General features: G+C 35.7%; 1 non-coding gene across 1 annotated transcript; it reads right to left on the bottom strand.

Annotated features, from left to right (window-relative positions):
- Positions 1-2211: 2211 nt before the first annotated feature.
- Positions 2212-2283, bottom strand: Trnaa-cgc (transfer RNA alanine (anticodon CGC)). The gene has a single exon. It is a non-coding gene; the product is annotated as a tRNA-Ala (tRNA).
- Positions 2284-11769: the final 9486 nt, after the last annotated feature.

Raw genomic sequence — 11769 nt, 5'->3', positions numbered from 1 at the left:
AAGGATATTTTTTTGCCATAACCTAAGTCATTATGTTGTTTTACATATATGACTTAACTTTGTAAGGTAGACTCATTGTTGAAGACTTTTGAACTTAGCATATTTTTTATTATCTTCAAGTGTAGTGGAAAATAATGGTGTGCTTAGTGGAAGACAGTTGTCGTATAGATCATTCGTCTGTAGTTAGCAATACTAACGGTGGTCATAAAGAGGCTTTGTGTGCTTACTGATTCTGTAAAGATCCTAGGATTTGGAGGGTTATAGTGGACCGGAGCTGCGGACTTGTGGGTATACCGGGGCTCCGGCTTGAAAAGCAGGAGTAGGAACGGGGTGGTTTTTAGTCAGTTAGAGTCTGACGCTCCCTCTCGCCTCGCCCAAGGCGAAGGGAGTCATTGGATGATTTTGTCCCCTTAAAAAGGGTTATAGTGGAAGAAAAGTGTTTTCCATGTTCTGGGATGTTTTTTCTTAGTATTGTGATCGTAGTCACTTAAACAACAAGGCTTCCGATCCCCATTCATCTGTCCTTTTTATTTTATCTTCAAGATCGCCAACGGTCATTCCATTTAAGACCGCAATATCAAAACCTTCATCGCCGACATCTGTATCAAATCAAACAACAACAAAAGGCCATTCCGGCCCATTTAGCGGCTTAACTGTCAAAAGATCACAATTCTATTGCCGATACCAAGTTCCCACGACACTTAAATTATATTTAAATACATTGGCAACACTAATCCTGCGCCTACATGCCATAAATCGCGGCTAACCATAGACAGACCTTTGAACAAAAACCTTCTTGGTATGTTTAGACTACTACTACACATTTCGAACAAAACCTCTTTTGTTACTTACAAACTTAATGAAACAGCTCTAAAAACTCCAGCCAAGCGATTTTAAACCTTATGTGTTTGTGATAAAGGTGTGTAGGCGTTTTTGTAAGTGAAGCTATAGGTGTGTGATCTTGATATTTTTGAGACAGTTCCGATTGTTTCGGGGACAATGTGTGTGTCATGGGTATGGGAAGTGAGGGTGTTTAAGACACCCTGTTTTTCAATATTTTAGTTTCGAATGTATTATTGACCGCCGGACATTGCCGGTTAGTTTATAACACGGTATTTAGTGGACTTACTACAAAACACAGAGTAGGTATAGAGGTTTTGATACTTGATTTTATTTAAATTTTTAGAAAGAAAGAAAGATAAAGCATTTATTCGGCACATTATATGCAGAGTGGTACAGACAGAAATAATAATAAAAAAGATAAACATTACAAAATTTAAATAACAATATAAAGCAAATTAGGTCTCCGAGCATGCCTATGCGCCGATTGGGCCTAATTTAAATGTTTAAGTTTTGAATTAGATTTTCGGTAATTAATCTTGATCTCAATTAGTGATGAGATATAATTAATTGCAATTAATACATTACAATAGTAGAAAAACTTGTATTGAAACTACGCTGTGTTTCTAAAATACAAATGAGTTACTAAATTTAAGATCGACGACCTCAAGTTTCCTGACAATAATAGTTTTATTAAAACCTGACAAAATTACTTATCAACTAGGTCTCAATATCACACTTTACATTAAACTACGTGCAAAGAAAAAAATCTTTCAAGTATCAAAACCACTTATGCCACAGGCATGCGCAAGCGCCGGCTGCGGGCGCCATTGTTCGTTGGAGCCGCGATGATATACAGCCACAAACATTCATTGTACGCGTATTGTTCCACCGATACACTCAATACGACTCGATACACTCAATGCAACTCAACATAGGTACTCGATAAAAGTCGAGAGATGTCGTGTAGAACCTTGTTTTTGAAAAAGGTTTCTTTTCACTTCTCCCTTAGATTTTTTTAAAAAGTATCTTCTGTTTATTAGTATACATCAAAATCAAAGTCAAAGTCAAAATTATTTTTTGCAAATACTTTACGAAAACACTTTCGGACGTCAAAGCAAATATAATAATATTAAAAATGTCTATCTGTCGGTCAGTCCTCTAGTGAAGCTATTTGCTCGTTCCAAAGTGTAGATTCCTATGTAGAAGAACGAGCAAGAAACTCCATAGGTTACTCTTTTTCAATCAGGTTCACAATACAATTCTTGGTTAAATTGTTTCGTTTGCTTCCACTATGTGAGAAAAACAAACAAACTTCAACTATGTGAAATAGTCAAAACAAATATAATAAAAAACCAAAAAAGAATAATGTGGAGATGCTGGGATTTGAACCCAGGACTTTCAGCATGCGAAGCAGACACTCTACCACTGAGTTACATCCCCGGTGACAAGAGTGTCGTTATTTAAGACCTAGATCTAGGGCTAATAGAAACTGTTTGAAAAATAGTTTATAGTGTACAATAATCTTCATTAATTGCGATTGAGATTCGGCCTAAAGGCATAGGCAGAGGTGTTTCTCAGTATGCGCGTGTCATTAATTTACGCTATGAGTTCGATCTGTAGATAATAAAGGTGACATTGAAATACAAAGAGCAAGTCTAGAGTAAGAATTTCGTAAAAGCTTTCAACTATTATCTTAACCGGATGAACGATTTAGCCAAATTGTAATGTCACGCGTTTTATGGATCCCGAAGGGGTAGCAGCGCATGCCACTGCACCATGTACACCTACTTTGGATCACCATTTGTCCCATGCAATAAGGGGTGAGCCTATTGCTATTACTACTAGAGTTCTAGGCACAACCCAGATTCTGTGCTTTGAGTTCGATTTGTAATAAAGGTGACATGAAATACAAAGAGCAAGTTTTCGAAAAACCGAAAAAAGGCATGCCAGTCCAAGGTACACCTAAATTTTCACTTTGCCCGACCTATTGCCATATACTAGGCACAATTCCAATCGAACCAAACCGAGACCCCTTGCCCGGTAGCCAGACCCCTTGTCACTTACGACCACTCGACCAACGAGTCAGTCAAAATTACATAGATTAAACCAAAATTAACACCATTAATTAGAATGGTCCACAAAACTGAACAAAAAGTCCGACTTTAAAAATTCTAATTAAAATCATTGAATCGAGTGGCGAATCGATATGCAAGTCAATCGAGACATGGGGCGGAGGCTCCCATGCTCCCATGTTTTTCATTACCGTCCGCCCGGCGCCCCTCTTCGATGTCGAACAAAACCGTGGCGGCATTGTCTCCTAACCATTGCGGTTTTATGCACTCCTGGTATGGTTGGGGAACTCTGTACTGATTTCGCTGATTTATTTTTTGACGTTCACAAGTGTCTTCAAGGTCTATTTGAAATAAATAATTTTGAGACTTTGATTTTATTGGAAAACTTGGCAATTAGAAATTAAGATGATTTAATTTTGTATCTGTAAGTAATGATATTTGTCCAAAAAATTACTTTGGAATAAAACGATTCCTATAACAATGTGACACAGTCAGTATTAACTCTTAACTAGTATTCCATTGTGTTACCGAGCAGACTGATCATCTGATGGTAAGCAATCGCCGCCATCTATGGACACTCGAATCACCAGAAGCGTTATAAGTGCGTTGCCGGCCTTTTAGTGGTTAGGAATTTAAGTGTTGTTGGGGAAACAGGGATTGGGAAGATTGGGCCTTCAACTTTTTAGAGCTTTAGCCAAAATCGACAAAAGCGCCACTGTGACACATTTTTCCCCGATCCAGTCTTGTCTAGTATGAGTTTTTTTTATTAACAGTTACTTCATGTATAATAAAAATAATATAAAACACATGGTAATGATAACTTTACGATGGGAGGCCAATGAAGTGGCCTGACGACATCAATGTCTCCAAGTTATACGGCTATACATGCCCGTTTATAGACTTTTTGCATCCATTAACTTTGATTGATTTACACCCTATTATAACACTATTTACAAGTTATAAAGATGATATTAATATATTGTTTTTGAAGAACATACGTGTATCTTATGTTTATGTTGCGTTCACTATGTTGATAGACATAGTTGTTAATTATTTTTTTTATAGTTTCTAAGTATTTATAGTAGGCCATCATTATACTGTTATTTTGTAAAGACTATGAATGGTTGAATCGATTTATTAGTCTTTTGGAGATCTGTTGCCACACCTAAGCAAGATGTAAGAATTTGTTAATGTCTGTAGGTCATCTTTTATTTGTGAAGGATGCATGCTTTTAGTCAAATAACGCACAGTTATTTTTAGTACGAGTTTGTTTTATGTTTAACTAGATCGAAACGAGACCGCGATAGGCGCTCTGATTAGCCAGCTCCAATAAATCAACCAATCGGAGCGCCAAACGCGTACTGATACCCTAAGTTATCAACTTGCGTTGCATGTATAGTTGACTACATTTAATATAAACGCTATTCCATATCATCTAAAGTACATAATATTAGCTACCATATGCTTCGTGTTTTTATCCCTACTCTCCAAATACGAAACTGAGACAAAAAAAAAAACAAATTCACCAGCATCAAAACCACCCACCTAACCGCGACTACCCCACCACAAAATAAAGTTTTCCCTGCGATTAGGAAGGAGTTCAAAGTAAGAGTTTTGTCATAGCAGCATTGTGTACTGATGGGTTCTTTAATAACTCGCGTTTTGTCTCCCGAAGCTATTCACCGCGCAATCATGTGGAACCCGCCTTATGTTGCGCGCGCGTTTGATCGAACGCACTGACTTTCACGAGTTGATTAACTTCTGGTTTTGGTACTGTGATGGTATTTGTATGATTTTTAGGTCTTGTTTTTTGTAATGATTGTTTTGTTCTTTGAAGGATTGCTTGTATTAAAGCTTAAATCGCTGAAAAGTGTTCTTAGTCTTGGCTTTTGAAAACATAATTTGTTTACTTTGCAGAACTCAAATAAATATATCACAAGTTATCCTAAGTATCAACATTTATGCTACCGATATTTTTTACATAAACCTTGTTAATGTTAATATCAGTTTTCACACAATATGTTTCTATAGCATTCATGTAATTTTATTTTCATTTTTCACCGACAAACCACCACGTAGGTACATGTATGCTCAAAAACCCAAACATATCCATTTCAACAGTTATCCCACATCAATAACACCAGGAAGAGGTGTAAAAAGTTAATATAATTAAACACGGCCGGGATTCGAACTCGGTACACACAAAGCCCATCAATTAGCGAGCCAGCGATCCATCAGAGGGCGCTATCGATGTTTTAATTAAAGAATCCACCCCGTGAACGAGTGTGACAATGTTCACCCCCCTTTTTATGAGTAATGAACTAAATAAATGTATTAAAATGTACCTGATGCTTTTTTTATAGGGATTTGGTTTGCTATATCTCTGAGAGACTCGGTTGTTGAGTCAAAGCATTTATTTTAATGAAACTACATATTGATAAACAAAATTAAAGTTGTGGTAGCCGGTGGTTTAAGACTTCTCATGTCTGAGGGTGCGGGTTCAAAACTTACTAACGGCAAGCATCAATGTGATTTTTTCTCGAAAACTAGGCTTATAATTTCTATGTATATGTATATCTGAAATCGCCAACCTGCATTGGGCGAGTACGGTGATTTATGCTCCTAACCTTCTCTATACGAGAAGAGGCCTTTGGTCAGCAGTGGCCACTTATAGGCTGATGATGTAAATCTTCAAAATATATTGGTCTGAGCCAGTCACCCAGGCACTGCGCTAACTCGATCCACGTAGATATCGATAGATTTTATATTGCATATACTTCTTTTACCAACTTCTCCAAACGAAATATTCAAATAAGTCCTTCTTTCGTAAAATCCATCCCCGCCCCTAATCCCCCCATTGTCTGCCTGAACCTCCGCTCGCTTTAATACAGATTCACAAAATGTTAATCCCAAACATTACTGTAAAGGTAATTCGACCTAATTAAGCCTTGTTCGAAGAAAGACAAGACTTATCTTTTAACTTTACCTTTATTTCAAAGCTTTCTACCTTTTCCTAAAGATGTTTGAGGTTTTTGAACGATTTTCAACCCTGTTCTTTGAGTTGTAGAGTTGTGAATTGAGTGAGAAGGTTGGAAAGCGAAGATTTTCGCGATTTTGTAGGGTTACCGTTTCTGGGATGTCTGTTTTATTTTATTTATTGGAAATTAATTTTACTTTTTATATGAATAGGACAGAAATCATTGTTATTTAGTTTAGATTTAAAGAAAAGGAATCAGGATAATTTTACTTATAATTAATTCTAATAGCGTCCATGGGCGTCCCTGATAGTTGACCATCAAGTGATCTGTATGCTCGTTAGCTCGTTCTACCATCCCAAAAAAATACACTTTTCATGTGAATATAGGATAAAATCACCATATATTTGTTTAAGTTCTTTTGTTGAAAGTAATCTTCATTTCGTTAAGGGACATATGGTACTATCTTCACTTCGTAAAGACAAACACTAAAAATAGTAAAAATGTTTACCTAAAGAAATAGTGTTTAAAATAGATATAAGAATCTAAAACAATTGTAGTCTTTACCTGTCGTGTAAAATTCAGTGTTGTAACAGCCAGCATCCCTAGCGCCCCTCCTTAGCCAACATTAATAAGGAGAATTAAGATTAAAATGATATTAAATTTTGATATTGTGTTGTGTACGGATTATTTCGAAGGAAATTTTAATATGGCCTGCTCTTTGAGTCCTTTGAGGCCGTCGGTGGCCTGGGGAGGCCTCAGTGTTTGTTCTCGTAAGGCATTAGGTACATGTGGGTAGAAAAAGTTTAGGAATTAGGCCTATGTATGTATGTTATGTACAGTCTTTATTTGAGAAGTATTTTTATGTAGGTAGGGTTTTGGGAGGTTTTTTTATTTATAGATTTCTTTGTTATACTGTTGTACTTAATTATATCTTTGTATTATAAAGGATTTGTTGATTGAAGAGAGAATGTTAGGATTTTTGGTCATGTAAGAAGGATGGATGAATGCAGATTTACGAAAGAAATATACAAGGTGGATATGAATAAGTGAAATGGAAGTGAAATGTTTTTTATATTTTTTGTTCTATTTCAAGGTGGAATTATTTTTTTAATTAATTTATTTTGGTTTATTTTTGGTAATTGGTTGTATGTATAAAGAGTTGCTATTTCATGATTCTGAAAACTATCAATTTGAATTTTGATGCTTATGTTTCGCATTTCTCAGTCACAATTCCAACCATTTAATTAAAAATACAATCAAAACAATATTAGTCATTAAAACATGTAACAAATTTTACCAAAATTGACTCCAAATACGTCCTAATCCCAACAAACACCACTAATCGCCTTTAAACAAATCCCCCAATTTTGACAAAACGAAATTAATCAAAAATCAAAATTCAAAATGGCAGTCACAACACCAAAAACGTAAGAAAATTACACAAACAGTGTACAATTATTTAAGAAGTTTCATAGCCACGACATACTTTGAATTTTTAATTGTATTGGGTCAGTACCCTGCCCGGGACTCGAAGCCCAATCCTCGCTAATCAAACCCTATTGTGTTCAGTTTTTATAAATGCTTCGTGTTTATATTTGAAGTGGTATTGGTATAAGTGGGTTTGTGATCCGGGTGGGTTGGAGGATGGGGTTATAGACACATAATTGCTAGACGAAGGAGTGAATAATAGTTAACATATGGGTTTGACAAAAGTTTTGATATGATTTGTCGAATGACAGTGTCAGTGTTAATCCTATTCTTTGAATTTGGGATTGTCAAGGCGTTTTAGCTAACGTAGTTGCTGAAGCTGATTTTAAATCTAAATATTATTTTATATGGCTGTCGCGGCGGGTACAATCCCAACTCTGGATTAAGTATTTTAGTGTCCCTAGTTTAACTACTTACAATTTTATAACAATCTACACTTGGAAACAGAGAAACGGAGCCACTAGCGTTTTAAATCATTTTAAAGAACCCTTTACAACTTTAAAACCAAATATAATTAATATTTTTGTAATTTAATGTTCAAGAAACATTTTAGTTTAATTAATTAATATTTAATTCATTACATAATAGATCAACAGAATTAATAAATAAAATCTAAGTCCAAAATTTACGTGCTTTCAAATAATATTCTCGTACAGCCATCACCCGACTGTGACAAACTAGGTGTCGTGTCTATGTTGTCCGCTGAGATATAAGATAAACGGTTGCAACACTCGAATTATATGTTTATGCTAATTTTATACTTGTTTTATTAACTCTGTTTCATGTTTCATACATAATTTTGAATGGCATTTTTATCGAATTTGAAGTTCGATATTAAGAATCGAGTAGACGAATGGCGTAGTTGGCTTTTCGTGATAAATGTATATTTTCTTTTGATTAAGACCAGTATGTGTAATGTATGCTTTTATTTTTGTTCATTTAATCAATTCTCCCGCCTTGAGTGAGGTGAGAGGAGTGTCAAACTCTTACTGACTAAAAACACCCCGTTCCTACTCCTGCTTTTTGAGCCGGACTGGTAACCCACTTGCCGCTAGGCAGTCCGCAGCTCCGGGTCATAATATATGTTAAACGTATGTGTTTAATGTTTTATTTACCAATCTTATTGCCGCACTCAGAGACATTTAATGATTACTTAAACTATTCCTTAGTAACGATTTTGTTCTGAAAACAATTGCTAAGGATTCGTCAAGTAACCATTAAAGTCACTATGAATACGGCGGTTAGTGGGTAATTTTTCCCATTAAAAATATCAAGTAGGAACGAATACTCCAGTATATCTATAGTAAACCTAAAAACACTATAGGTATTGATTTTATTTAATGAATCAAAAAGGATTACAGACAAGATACCTCGATAACTAAAATCCTTTTTTCCCCAACTACTCGTACAGACGCAACCAAAAACTAGTTTACAAGCCAATAGATATGTATTTCCGTTGTGATTAACAACTCGAGAATCAAACACGCGACCGTTTAGTCACCACTCCGGCGAGGTGACATGTTGTTGCATGTACTATTAATCAGGAACACGCTATTTTATTTATGTATCTTCCTGTACACTTGTTTATAAGGTTGAATTTCGCATGAATTTACTTAAGAGCTTTAAGATAGGTACTTGTGTCATTAATTATTTATTCGTTGATGGTTCTGTTGACTAAGTGGTTGAAAGATTGGTATTGAATGGATTCTGGTTTTGATCCCTGGATTAGGTAAGGTATTTTTTATGGTATAAGCCGGTAAACGAGCTGAAGGATCATCTGATGGTAAACAATCGCCGTCGCCCATGGACACCCGTATCATCAGAGGCTTTACAAGTTACCGGCCTTTTAGGGAGTTACAAGGGTTCAAGGGTTGTTGGGAAATTGTTGGTTCACGTCGATTTTCTGTAAGGCCGTGGTATCACTCCGGTCGAGCTGGCCCATTCATGCCGAAGTGTGGCTTTCTCAAACTTAAAACATGTTCTTGTTCTTTGCTAAAAGAGACTATTTCCTAGATACTGAAATGAAATCACCTACATTTTAATCTTCCAAATAGGTTACTCATATCCTCATATCTTCCATACTAATTCCACGTCCACAAAACCGCTACATGTCTAAAAAGAAACCTATCAAATATCAAATATCAATAGCATCATCGTACTGGGCCGAAACGTTTGCCTTACTACCGTGCGCCAAGGCAAATCGTATGCGATGTTATCTCAGGATTATCTGGGGTTATCGCACATCTGTCTCTTACTGACTCGGGTATCGAACGAGTGTTGTGATGTGTTGCTTGTCCATTGCCGTTTTTATACTTAGCTTGTCGGCCCAGTAACTCTGTGTATTAACTTAGTAAGTTCTACCATTTGTGTTGTACGTTGCAAATTTGCAATGTCTCTGCATTGTTATCACATATTATTATATTATATGTATTTTGGTTGGAAAACTGTATCAGAGAAATACTAAACATGTATTTTTTAAGGACTGGAGTTTCTTGCTCGTTCTTCTCCGTTCGACGCTACACTTTCAAACGACAGACTGTCAGACTATTATTTATTTCTTTATTTGTTGACATTTCAGAACTACTTATTTATGGTTTAATTGATTAAATCATTTATTTGACTTTGACTTTTTTCTTAAACGAAACGTAACAAAATATGTATTAGTAAAAGTTACACCTGAGTTGTTAATTGACGATAAAGGGATCAAGTATTGTCAAACATATTCTTGTTCTTTACTAAAAAATTAACAAGCAATGTACACCAAACTGTAATAGTTTCTCGCAATAAACTATCACGCGTGTTTGCAAAAGATTAGGCCGGCAGAAGCGTGATCTTACTTACACAAGGTATTTATGTAAACCATGTCCTATCAGATCGCATCTCTCGATAGTCTGCAGGAACTATGGGCATTGTTCAGGAGACAACAGCATTTGAAGGTATACTCTACCGTTTGTAGTGTTTAATCGATTTTGAATTGTAAGGCTTTGTGATAAAGTTGAGAATTTATTGCACGGTCGTACTTCCTATTTGATAAATATGTGAAGGTTTGTGATGATGTTCTATGTTTGGTACTTTTTAGAGTAAAAACGAATGGACAGATTTAGATGTAGAACTATACAAATACAGTTCTGTAGGAGTATAACATTATATGATAACTTAATAACTATGATTAGTAGTGATTTATACCATGTAGATCACTACATGGTACAAATCAAAGTCACTTTCTCTGTTCCTATGTCTCTTGGTATGCTTAAATCTGTAATATTACGCAACGGATTTTGATGCATTTTGTTTTAATAGATAGAGTGATACAAGAGGACGGTTTATATGCATATTATATCACCATTACACCCATGCGAAACTGGCTTCCAGACTCCAGGCTAATAAGTCATTTTACTAAGAAAATCACCTTTTTTGCCAGACACGGGAATCGAATCCGCGACACGTCGCAAAGCAGTCACCCAGCCACTGCGTCAACCGTGCAGTCATTTATAGATATACTGGTATAGCTACATGTGCTGTTGTCCGTATTAGGCAGATGGGTGATCGATGGTCGATTTGAAATGTATAAAGTTTATCTGATATTTGGTTTCCAATTGTGTTATTTCTAAGGCTTGTATAATATTGTATAATGTCTTGACAGCTGATTTTGATGGATTGTTTAGTTTATAGGTAGTGGGTTCGATTTCCTTGTGAAATTGTTGTTTGTTTTTGTTTCTATTTTGTTTTGTGTAAGGTCAGATTGATGTTTAGCAGAGTTTTATAAGAAAGTATTATTTAATGGTTTTACATACATACATATATCTCGCCATCATGCATCGTGGTGCATAGCGATTGTAAGGCGCAATACCAAATAAATATACCTATATAATGATTAAAAAATAACCAGTTTCAGAATAAACCAACCGCAACAAACACCAATAATAACTTCTTAACTCAATTATTACTCCCCTTAACTAGTCCAATTAAAAAACAAAAGAACACCACAGCCAATCGTAAAAACCACTCAAGAAGTTTAAAAACAATTAACAACCTTACTTACTGGTTGGTTAAAAAACCGCAGCCACAAAAACCCGACCCGTTAATAAAAAACAAAAAGATTAAAAAGCAATATAAGGGGTTCTAAAAAAGAAGAGTGAAAAATAAAAATTGTCTCCGAATTTGTCCGTTGACAACATCCATCTCAATCAATTGCGTCCTCCCTGAGGAATAACCCTTCCCTCCCTTGAGGTATAACCCTCCGTAACCCAATTAATGGAGGGTTTCGTGTGACCGCAAAAAATTTAAATTGAAATGTTAATTTGATATGTGGCGGTGTTGATTAGAAGTTTGCTTTTGGAGTGAAAGGGTTGAGGTTCGAGGATGGTGTTTCTTTGAAGATTGATCGT

Source organism: Spodoptera frugiperda, chromosome 3 (assembly GCF_023101765.2).
Source record: "Spodoptera frugiperda isolate SF20-4 chromosome 3, AGI-APGP_CSIRO_Sfru_2.0, whole genome shotgun sequence".
NCBI classification, from domain to species: domain Eukaryota; kingdom Metazoa; phylum Arthropoda; class Insecta; order Lepidoptera; family Noctuidae; genus Spodoptera; species Spodoptera frugiperda.
This window is presented reverse-complemented; position numbering and strand designations above follow the sequence as displayed.